The sequence below is a fragment of the Callorhinus ursinus genome, unplaced genomic scaffold, assembly GCF_003265705.2.
Source record: "Callorhinus ursinus isolate GAN/ISIS: 27379988/994484 unplaced genomic scaffold, GSC_fseal_2.0 scaffold38, whole genome shotgun sequence".
Lineage (NCBI taxonomy): Eukaryota > Metazoa > Chordata > Mammalia > Carnivora > Otariidae > Callorhinus > Callorhinus ursinus.
Window position 1 is genome coordinate 2,440,815 of NW_027397100.1, and position 12,353 is coordinate 2,453,167.

The 12,353-nt window shown below is 43.7% G+C and overlaps 1 protein-coding gene and 1 non-coding gene across 2 annotated transcripts in view; both read left to right on the forward strand.

The window, feature by feature from the left end:
- LOC112827069 (antileukoproteinase-like) overlaps positions 1–12,353 on the forward strand; it is a 381,146-nt gene that overhangs the window by 266,112 nt on the left and 102,681 nt on the right. The gene's annotated exons all lie outside the window — the stretch shown is intronic.
- On the forward strand, positions 7,074–7,146 carry TRNAN-AUU (transfer RNA asparagine (anticodon AUU)). Its single transcript has one exon. It is a non-coding gene; the product is annotated as a tRNA-Asn (tRNA).

A 12,353-nucleotide genomic window follows, 5' to 3' on the forward strand; every position in this document is an offset into this window, starting at 1 on the left:
CCAGTGACCCCTACACTTTTAACTTGAGCAAGAGTGAAAGAGGATGTTGGGTAATGTAAACAGCATGGATTTGACATTAAAAACATAGGATTTGGGGCACCTGGGTGGCTTAGTCATTGAGCGTCTGCCTTCGGCTCAGGTCGTGATCCCAGGGTGCTGGGATCGAGCCCCGCATGGGGCTCCCTGCTCGGCGGGAAGCCTGCTTCTCCCTCTCCCACTCCCCCTGCTGTGTTCCCTCTCTCGATGTGTGTCTCTCAGTCAAATAAATAAAAATCTTTAAAAAAGAAAAAAAAGGGCGCCTGGGTGGCTCAGTCGTTAAGCGTCTGCCTTCGGCTCAGGTCATGATCCCGGAATCCCAGGATCAAGCCCCACATCGGGCTCCCCCGCTCTGTGGGAAGCCTGCTTCTCCCTACCCCACTCCCCCTGCTTGTGTTCCCTCTCTCGCTGTGTCTCTCTCTGTCAAATAAATAAAAAAATCTTTTAAAAAAACAAAAAAATACAGGATTTGAACCCTGGAAGAGTTTCCCAGTGCAAAAACTCCTCCATGAGGATCCATCTTTGGCAAAGGAAAAAGGTCAATAATCTAGAGATTGCTCAGGTTGAAATAAGACTTAATATAATCGGACTGTGCCTTCTGTCCCCATCCAGAAAATGCCTTGGTGGGTCAGAGGGCTCATGAAAATTACACCCAAGTGATGTCATCGGTACACTGAGGGAACAGAAGTGCCCTTTGCCAGGCATCCCTGAGTATCTGCTAACGGGTTGCATGGATTACCTGCTTTCACCATCTCTGCATTCTAGGCCAGAGGTCAGCAAACCACAGCTATTAATTGACAGACACAAGCAGATATTAAAATGTTACAGATGCAGCCATAAGAATATAAATGCACAGGATATTATGGGAGCCTCGGGGAAGGGCCCCAACCCATCTTGGGAGTGTGGTGGGAGAACAGGAAAGACTTTCTAAAAGGGAAGATACTTGAGCCTTGGATTCCATAAAGTACTTTTTTTTTTTAAATAATAGACTATTTTTTAGAGCAGTTTTAGATTCATAGAAAATTTAAAAAGATAGTACAGAGAGTTCCCATATACCCAATCTCTACCCACCCATAGTTTCCCTTAATATTAACATCTTAGTTTAGTGTTGTACATTAGTTAGAATTGATGTACCAATATTGATATGTTATTATTAACTCAAGTTTACATTAGGGGGAGAGAGAACATGAGCAGGGGTAGGGGAGGGGCAGAGAGAGAAAGGGAGAGAGAGAATCTTTTTTTTAAGATTTTATTTGAGAGAGAGAGAATGAGAGATAGCACAAGAGGGGAGAGGGTCAGAGAGAGAAGCAGACTCCCCGCTGAGCAGGGAGCCCGATGTAGGACTCGATCCCGGGACTCCAGGATCATGACCTGAGCCGAAGGCAGTCGCTGAACCAACTGAGCCACCCAGGCGCCCGAGAGAGAGAGAGAGAATCTTAAGCAGGCTCCATACTCAGCGTGGAGCCCGACTCAGGGCTCTATCTCACAACCCTGAGATCATGACCTGAGCCGAAATCAAGAGTCAGACACTTCACTGGCCCAGCAACCCACGTGCCCCAGGGTTCATTCTTGTTGTACAGTTCAGTGGATTTTCACAAATGCATAACCCAGTATCTGCCATTACAGTATCATACAGAACAGTTTCACCGTCTTAAAGCTCCCCTGTGCCTTCTGCCCCCTGGGGCAACAAGAGAAGATGCTGAGCAGGAGGCAGAATTGTGTGGCTTGTTTTGCCCCATCCTGTCCGCAGGGGTTCTGTGCTCTCTCTAAATAACGTTTAGGCTAAGACCAAAAAAATAAAAGACAAAAAAAAACCCCACAAACAAAACTCAACTATTCACTTATTCAACCCTCACCCCCTGCCCTCACCCTGATCCTTGGCAATCACTTCTCTTTCACACTGGCTTTAGTTTTGCCTTTTCCAGATGTCCTGTAGTTGGAATCATATAGTCTGTAGCCTCTACCGACTGGATTCTTTCACTAAGCAGTATGATTCAAGGTTCTGCCTGGTCTTTTTATAGCTTGAGAGCTCATTTCTTTTAATCACTGAATAATATTCCATCGTATGAATGCACTGCAGTTTGTCCGTTCACCTGCTGTAATGGATTGATTCATGTCTTCCAAAAAGATATGTTGAAGTCTTAGTCCCTGGTACCTGTGAACGTGGCCTTATTTGGAAAAGCCTTTGCAGATGTAATCTAGGCAAGATGAAATCATTAGGGTGGATTCTAATCCACTATGATTGATGTCCTCATAAAAAAAAGGAAACTGGCCCTATGACGACAGAGGCAGCCACAAGCCGAGGAACACCAAGGACCCACAGCCACCCCTGAAACTAGGAAGAGGCAGGAAAGGACTCTACCCAGAGTCTCAGAGCGGGGGGACCTCTGACCCTGCCAGCCCTCCTGACACCTGGATTTCAGACTTCTAGCTTGTAGAACTGTGAGAGAAGAAATTCTGTTGTTTTAAGCCATCCAGTTCGTGGTACTTTGTTATAGCAGCCCTAGCAATACTTGATCTACCTACTGAGGGACAGATACCTTGATTCCATTTCTGACAATTATGAATAAAACTGCTATAAACCTCCGTGTGCAGGTTTTTGTGTGGACATAAGTTTTCAGCTCATTTGGGTGAACACCTAGGAGCATGACTGCTAAATCGCATGTCAAAACTGTGTTGAGCTTTGTAAAATATTGTCAACTGTCTTCCAAAGCGGAATTGGAGTTTCTACCAGCAGTGAAAGAGAGTGCCTGATGCTTCCTATTTGTGTCAGCATTTGGTGTTGTCAGGTTTTGTTTTTGTTTTGTTTTTTAATTCAGCCATTCTTATGTACATGTGTAAAGTAAGAACATAGTTTGTTTCTCTAAGTTTCTTTTTGTTCCTATTACCCTGAAATTTCATGGTTAATAGGCTTGAGACACCTAGTGGTCTTCCTTCCTTCCTTCTTTCCTTCCTCCCACTTCACTTCCCCTCCCTTCCCTTTCTTTCCTTATTTCCTCCATCCCTCCTTTCTTCCTTTCTTTCTTTCACTTTTTATTATGACAACAATTTTCAAACACAAAAGTAGAATAGTAAAGTCCACATACCCGTCACCCAGCTTTATTTTAATATTTGATCTATCTTTCATACCATTTTTTTTTTTTTTTTGAGAGAGAGAGAGAGCACGTGCACAGGGAGGGACATAGGGAGAGAATTTAAAGCAGGCTCTATGCCCAGTGTGGGGCTTGATCTCATGACCTTGAGATCATGACCTGGGCAGAAATCAAGAGTCCGATTCTTAACCAACTGAGCCACCTAGCCACCCCTACCCTTCATACCGTTTTTGCAAGAGGATTTTACAGCAAATCCCAGATATTTTATCATTGTATTTGTAAATACCTTAGTATGTAGCTCTAACAGATCTCTCTATCAGATGAGAATTTAAAAACTAATAATGACATAACCGCAATTCTGTGATCACACTTAAGGAAATTAACATACCGTCTATGTTTGATTTTCCCTATTTGTCTCAAAAATGACTTTTTAAATATTGGCTTACTTAAGTCAGGATTCAAGGTCCACCAACTGTATTTAGTTGCTAATTCTCATTTAATCTGTAACAATTACTCCTCCTCTTTTCTTTTCTTTTTTTTTTAATACAATTGATTTGTTGAAAAACCTGGGTAAATTATCCCATAGAATTTCTCACAGTTTGAATTTGGCTGATTGGGCCCTTGTGGTGTTTTTTAAAATGTGACACCATGCCTTGAATATCCTGTAGTAGATTTCAGTTCAGTTTTTGGCAAGAATATTTTACAGGTGAGATTGTGTATTTCCTATTGCATCATATCAGGAGGCACATAATGTCTAATTGCTTCTCAATTATCTCTTTCCATTTGAAAAACTTCAGCTCTGGGATATTTTTGGGAATTCTTTCTTTGAAGATGTCTTTCTTCCATCTCCCTATTTTCTATGTCTTTACTTTCTGGAACTCCCAATTATTCACATATCTGAGCTCTTGGAATGATTTTCTAATCTTGTTTTTTCCCCTTCTCTTAGGGGTGTGTGTGTGTGTGTGTGTGTGTTTGGGTCTCCTTTCTGAATATCATCTTCCAACCTGTATTTAGTCAGAATTCTGTGTAGGAGACAGAAGCAGAAACCACTCAAGATATTTTAAGCAGAGAGGAATTTAATATAGGAAATTAGGTGCTTGCAGACTTGCTGAGAGAGTTGGCATTGCCAAGTTGGGGAGGGCGGGAAGGGGGCAGGGAGGGAAGGGACAACTCTCATTTTAAAGTCACCACAACTGTGATTGAGAGGTTAAGGGTTGTTAGGGCTACTCCTGCTGCCCGTGAAGCTGGGGACTGGGCACATCTGGCCACTGACATTTGGTTCAAAAGTAGAGTTCAAAGACCAGAGAGTTGTTGTCTGGCTTGAATAAGAAGTTGAAATTGTGGGGTAGTCTATGACAGGTCAACTCAGTGAGGTCTTTGATATCCATCTAACCCATTTTGGCTTTTTGTTTTAATGGAACAAAGGCTGAAATCCTGACTTAGATTGATCGGTATGATCAGAAACAGAGCTCCCACGGCTCTCACTAACTTTGCCACAGAACAGTAGACTGTGTCAGGAGACCAGAATTCTCCAAGATTGCTGAATTGAATCTTGGTCATATAATCAACTTTGCTCTCATATAAATGAGGTCATTGAGAAGGCAGTCATCATTAACCTAAAGAAAAGGAAGAAAAAAAAAAGATTATGAATCTGCATTTCAATTTCATGATAAATGAACCAGAAAGAAGTTTCACGGTGTGTCTAGGTTTTGCTTATTTCTACCTGCAGAGAAAGTGGCAAGGCATTGTCATGCTCCAGTACTTCCTCTAGCCCTGGAAAGTTCTCAGAGCTATCTGCCTCCAGTCTGTTTCTTCAGAGTACCAGCTGGGCAAAAAGAACCATTAATTTGTTGGGTGTTTGTGTGTGTATTTTAAGAATGATATTTTTTAGCATTTAATTTTCAGTAAGAAAACACCTGCTGTATTCATATTAAATAATATATTTTTGTTACATGGTGATGCACGGGTATACTTTCATTGTAAGAAAACTAAAATATTAAAGATTAAAAATTAAAGTCCCCTGTGATCCCTGCTCCCCAATGCCATCCCCCATCCCCCTCCCCGAAAGTAACCAAGTAGCAGTTATAGAGCAGAGCTCGTTAGTCATGGTAGGTCAGGTTATGCTGCAATAACAAAGATCGTCAAAATCTCAGTGCCTTACAACAACAAAGATTTCTTTCTTTTTTTTTTAAAAAAGATTTTATTTGTTTATTTGACAGAGAGAGAGAGAGATAGAGAGAGCAGATAGAGACCTCACTGAGTTGACCTGTCACAAGCAGGGGGAGTGGGAGAGGGAGAAGCAGGCTTCCTGCAGAGCGGGGAGCCCGATGTGGGGCTCGAACCCAGGACCCTGGGATCATGACCTGAGCCGAAGGCAGACACTCAACGACTGAGCCACCCAGGCGCCCCACAGAGATTTATTTCTTGATCCTTACATGTTTGTCATGGGTTGGCTGCAGCTGTTTCTCTGGCCATAGGTTGAAGGATCAGCCAGGATGTGCTAATCTCATGGCAGAGGGAAAACAAAGAACGGTGGAAGCTTTTAAAGCTTCTGCTTATGGGGCGCCTGGGTGGCTCAGTCGTTAAGCGTCTACCTCCAACTTAGGTCATGATCTCGGGGTCCTGGGATGGAGCACCACATCGGGCTCCCTGCTCCGCGGGAAGCCAGCTTCTCTGTCTCCCACTCCCCCTGCTTGTGTTCCCTCTCTTGCTGTGTCTCTCTCTGTCAAATAAATAAATAAAATCTTTAAAAATAAAAAAAGCTTCTGCTTAGAAGTATCACGTCATTTTCACTCACATTTCCTTGGCCAAAGCAAATCATATGGCCAAGCCCCACTTCAGTAGGGGCAGAGATGTATAATCTTTCCACAGGGAGGGGCAGTGAAAAATTTCCCATAGTTCTATAGAATTCATAAAACTATAGAAATAGGTATCATTTTAATATAATTTATGATGGTACTGAATCTTCTTTTTAAGATTTTATGTATTTATTTGAGACAGAGAGAGAGAGCAAGAGAGTGAGAGAGACTAAGTGGGGAGAAGGGCAGAGGGAGAGGGAGAAGCAGACTCTCCGCTGAGTAAAGAGCCCGATGTGGGACTCAATCCCAAGCCCCTGAGACCATGACCCAAGCCAAAGACAGACACTTAACTGACTGAGCCACACAGGCACCCCTGAATCTTACTTTCTGCATGCAAAAATATATCTTAGACGTCTAAGTCTTTCCATGTTATGCAAATAGATCCATCTCCTTTTTAAACAGCTGCATAATATTCCATAATATGGATGTACTATAGTTTATTTAGCTATTTCCCTATTTGAAGACGTTTAAATTGTTTCTAATTTTTTCTTATTGCAAACAAGGGTGTAGCACATATCCTTGCACTTGCCCCATAGGCATATGTGCAAGTGTTTCTCTAGGGTGGGTAAGGAGAAGTGGAATGACTGATGAATATCTCTGAATCTTAATATGGCACACTCACAGGAGAATTCCAAAGAGAGTTTAACAAAGACTGTTTACAAAGAATAGTGCAGCGCTCCAGGGCTGGTAACCGCGGAGCTATCACCAGCCCTGGGCCAGAAGGAGCAAGGTGAGAGAGCCGGGAGTAGAACGGGGAGGGGAGTCATGTGGAATGGGATGGGTGAAGCCAGCCCAGTATGGCCCCACAAGGAAGGAGCTGAGGGAATAAATGGCTCAAATCACTCTTTTCCCTCTGGTCTGCTACTGGGAACTGAACCAGATGACTGAGGACAGGGAGTCTGTTGCTATAGCCCATGCAGGCCTGCCCCCTACCCTAGGACACGGAGGAGGAGGGGAGAATAGAGAGCCAATCTGGAGAACCAAATAGAAGACATCCCCCCCCCACTCTCCTACCCACAGGACAAGAAATGACTTGTTTGCCAGTATCATAAGCAAAAAGCAATACTTAAAAGTGCATTTTGGGGGCACCCGGCTGGCTCAGTTGGTAGAGCACGAGACTATTGATCTCAGGGTTATGAGTTCAAGCCCCACACTGGGTGTGGAGCCTACTTAATTAAAAAAAAAAAAGGTGCTCTAATTATTAGCAAGGACATCTGCTGATAATTCAGGGACACAGATTGTCTCTTCTTCTCTGGATACTGCTTCGGGAATTGTGTAATCATATTTGGGCCAGGGGACAGGAAGAGCTGAGAAATGGGTCTGGTGGCATCTTTCAAGTCCTGGATCAAGCCTTACCCAAGGCTGCACATGACTATTTGGTAACATGAGCCAATGAATTCCCTTTTCTTTCAGAAAATTTTGTTGTGGGTGTGATATGCACGTGTGTTGGTCACTCATAACTGAAAGACCTTCAACTGATCTGAGATTTGAACCCCATTCTTTGTATACTGTATCATGTTTTGTGTATGTTTTGTGCATATAAATTTAGGGCTGAATGAGACCGTAGATCATTCTATTCCAATTCTTTCATTTTCATTTATATATTCAAAGGTTTAAACATACAAAATCATAAGGCAGTAATGAGACAAATCTCTTGTCAGTTTTGTTTCTAATTTTAAATGGTAAAGATGCAGAACATTGTAAATAAAATTGAAATCACTTTCATATCCTTCCTCAGTTCATCTCCCCAGGGGAAACCACTATCTGGAATTGGTTATATATTTTTTCCCACCGTATTTTAATTGTTTTATCACATACATTTATATCTATGAACAATACGTAGAATTGCTTTCTGGATTTAAAATTTTTTATATGAATGCCATCTTGTTATATGTAACATTGTGTACTTTGCTTTTACCATTCAGCATTAGGGTTTCAAGACCTAAACATGCTCATACTCACAGATATGGTTAATTTTCACTGTTGTGGGGGTGCCAGGGTGGCTCAGTCGGTTAAGCGTCTGCCTCTGGCTCAGGTCGTGATCCCAGCATCCACATTGGGCTCTTTGCTCAGCGGGGAGCCTGCTTCTCCCTCCCCCTCTCCCTCTGCCTGCCACTCTGCCTGCTTCTGCTCTCTCTGTCAAATAAATAAAATCTTAAAAAAAATTTAAAAAAAATTTTTTTCAGGGAGTGCCTAGGTGGCTCAGTCATTGGGTGTCTGCCTTCTGCTCGGGTCATGGTCCCAGGGTCCTGGGATTGAGCCCCACATCGGGCTCCCTGCTCCATGGGAAGCCTGCTTCTCCCTCTCCCCCTCCCCCTGCTGTGTTCCCTCTCTTGCTGTATCTATCTCTGTCAAATGAATAAATAAAATCTTTAAAAAAATTTTTTTCACTGTTGTGACAGTACTCCGTTGCCTGAATATATCACAACGTATTTATCTAATCTATTTCCATAACACACATTGAGATTATAAGTTGTTTCCTCAAAGCTGCAATGAACATTCTAGAAGATCTCATGGGACACACTCGCAAGAATGTCTCTAGGGTATATATTTAAAAGTTGAGCTGCTATATCATAATATATGCACATTTTCCAGCCTTACCACAAATCGTTAATTTACGTTGATTGTACCAAGTTACAGTTCCACCAGCATTGTATGAAAATCCCTGTTCTCTCCATATCTACATCAACACCTGGAATTATTAGGCTTTTTGATTTTGCCAATTTGATTGGCGTGTATCTGCTTGTCTTAATTTGCATTTCTCTTATTCCTAGTGAAGGTAAGCATCTTTTCCTATGTTTATTGATGATTCTGCTTCCTCTTCCAACCTTCTCACTGTACCAATGGAAGAAATATGACAAAGATCACACAGTTTGGGGCGCCTGGGTGGCTCAGTTGGTTAAGCGTCTGCCTTCGGCTCAGGTCATGATCCCAGTGTCCTGAGATCAAGCCCTGCGTTGGGCTCCCTGCTCAATGGGGAGCCCGCTTCTCCCTCTCTTTCTTTACCCCACTCCCTGCTCATGCTCTCTCTCTCTCAAATAAATAAATAAAATCTTAAAAAAAAAAAAGATCACACAGTTCATCAGCAATAGTGCTGGGTTTAAAACTTGGGTTTTCTAACTCCAATCTCCCCAACAGAAAGTGAATTTTTAAAAATCAATTACTCCAGGGGCGCCTGGGTGGCTCAGTCATTAAGCGTCTGCCTTAGGCTCAGGTCATGGTCCCAGGGTCCTGGGATCGAGCCCCGCATCGAGCCCCACATCGGGCTCCCTGCTCCGCGGGAAGCCTGCTTCTCCCTCCCTCACTCCCCCTGCTTGTGTTCCCTCTCTCGCTGTGTCTCTCTCTGTCAAATAAATAAATAAAATCTTCAAAAAAATCAAAAAAATCAGTTACTCCAATGCATTAGTCAAGTTTGTGGCCCTCAATCCTTCTGTTCCTTATCTGAGGATGTGACGAATCACTGAACAACTGCCCAGCTAGCCGAACATTGCATTTTACTTTTTTGTTAATGGCTTGGAACCCATGAAATAATCTTTATATTATTTCTGTATGAACTGGTGAAAACACACCGGTTTTTGCAGCTGGATGGCAGGCCTGGCCTGAGCCACAGGTTCATTGAGCCGATGGTGGGCAGAACCACTTTCGCGATTTTAGTGCCCCTCCCGCTGTGCATGCCACTGATGTGTCTACCTACCAGCTGTTCCCCTTATTTGAGCAGCACTGCAGATAAGATAGGTGCCTGGCTCCATAGTGGAAACCGTGGCATGCTGCCCAGAAGCCGCATTCCGGGACCAAGGCACTTAATCCCCCAGCTGCTGGGAGCATTGGCGGCTGACGGTGCTCAACTGAGTCCCTCTTGGGGACTTGCCCTTGGCTGAAGAGCTCAACCTAGCCCAAGTACTGCATCCAATGACTAAATGAAGTGGGAGTCCCAAGGTCCAGCCTCCTTGCCATCCCCGCTCCGTACTCCTCCCCTCCTCCCCCCAGGGTGGGCATCAGCTGAGGCCTCCCATAAGGCTGCATTGCAGTTTGACTTGTCCCTTCCAACTGTGCTCCCGAGAGCACTCTGCAGTAAGCTTTCTGCATGCACACCTCCACGTTAGAGCCTGATTCCTGGGGAACCTCACCCTCAATAGGCTCTGAAGTCACACCGAGCTGGGTTTGAGTCTTATCTCAAATACCCACTAGCTATATGGCTTCACGCACTATGAATCCACTGTAAGCCTCTGTAAGTCTCAGATTTTTAATCTCTAAAGATGCAATAATAGTAGTATCTGCCTCTTCTAGTGACAGCAGAGGATGAAGAGAAATAATGCATGTAAAGCACTTAGCACGGTATCCGGCGCATGTTAGATTTTGCTGAAATGTACCCCCCCCAACCCCGCCCCGTTGACTCAGCTCCTTGCGGGCATTTCCAGAAGCCTGCGTCCCCACGCGCCACTAAAGCAGAAACAGACCTGTTGTGCTACCTTATGTCCAGCAGATGGCGCCAGCGGACAATGCTGCAATGCTGTCCCTCGCGGTTACAATTTCCACTACTCACAGATTATATATACATCAGTTTCCCATTGCATTAGCTCATTTGATTCTCCTTCATCAACTATTTACCAAGTGCTGACTATTCTATTGTTTATTCTTTCATCCCTTCCCCAACAAATGCTTGCTGAGCACTTACTCCCGCCGAAGGGCAGCTTTAAATCTCTTCCAAAGCGTCATAGTGATTAAGAAACAACAACAAAAGAAATAAAATTACCAGCCTCTGCTGGAAGGCTGGATTGTGAGATGAAAAGACAAGTTTTAGACACTGGTATTGCGCCGGTGCCAGATCGTTCAGGAAAGAGGCTGTTTTAATAAAGTTGTAAAGCTTGATTGAGGAAATGTATGTCAAGTGACTGGTTACGCGGGAAGCTCTCACTAAATGATAAATATTTATTACTAATAATACTACTACTACTACCAATCAATGGTTCTTATGATCTTCTCTGATGTAATTGCTAAGGGCAAGGTTTTATTAGAGGCAATCTACAGAGACATTTGATTATTTGGGGGTTACAAGAGGATCCAGAACTCTGAAAGCAAAGAGAACACCAAGTCAGGGAAAGGGACGCACAGATGAACTCAGTAAAATTTGTTGAATGGATGGCTAAGGGGGATTCTCTTCTAACAGCAAGAGTTACATTCATGATTCCAACAAGCATTTATGGAGACCAACTCTGACCGTGGCACTGGGCTTGCTGTTGGATCCAGAGAGCTGAATAAGCATCCTGTGTGTTTTCAAGGCGCTCCTAGTGCAAAGGTGGAAAGCCAAGGTACCTAAGGGTCTAACCTGGTGATGGAAATGAGGGAAGTGGATGAGGTATGAAGAGGGAACATGGGTAAAATAAATATTTTACTTTCTTCCTTAATCCACTATAAAAAAAAAACAAACCCAGTATTGCAAGAGTTATGACAAATAGCTCTGATATGAGGCTTTAATGCAGAGACCATAGGGCATGGTGGGGACTGCAGAGAAATAGAGGAACCATGCTCAATCCAAAGGGGGCTGCTGCCTCAAGGGTGAAGGACTGTACCCATCTTACTGGATTTCCAATTTGTCAAGAGAAGCCAGAAGTTGGAATTTTTATGCGCAATCTCTTAATTTTTAATTTTTGGCAATGACAGCAAAAAAAAAAAAAAAAAGTAAAAACTCCATGTGGGCCCAAATAGTGCAGGCCAAATAAAATATAACTCTGTCTGAATGCCACATCTGAGCCTTAGGGTCCAGTGTATGATCTCCAGTCCAATTGGAAAGACAGATGGGTGTATGGGCAATTTTGACACAGCTTGATAAGTTTAAAAACGGCAAGATGGGATGTGGTGGGTACACAGAAGAGCTGGGGGCGGTGTGTGTGGGGGGGCATTGTGATCTTTGAGAAGGAGAAGACGCCTGATCTGAGTCCTAGAGGAAGGGCCCAACTGGCCCAGGAACTGAGGTCTGGCAATCCAGTCAGAGGGAATAGCACAGGGCAGTTCAGGAGCCCCTGGACCGGCAAGGCTCAGGTGTCAGATGGGGCAGGGAGCAGGGGGAGATGAAGCTGAGGAGGTGGGCAGGACCAGATGGAGGGTGGCCTTAACCATATCATCTGTGTTCAATGATTTCTTAGTTTTCCCTCCTTGGTATTTCTGCTGTTTTGGATAGAAAACCAAAGGTTGCGTCTGTGTCCCCAAAACAGCCATTTCCTGTGATAAGAAGCTCTTTCAGCTCTCAAAGTTGGCAACACCCCTCTTTCTCCTTTCCCCGCTTTGGCTCACCCTCATCTGTGCCTCACTCTGATCCCCACAGTATTAAAGAAAATAAATACTTTTGACCTTTGTCAGAACACCTTGG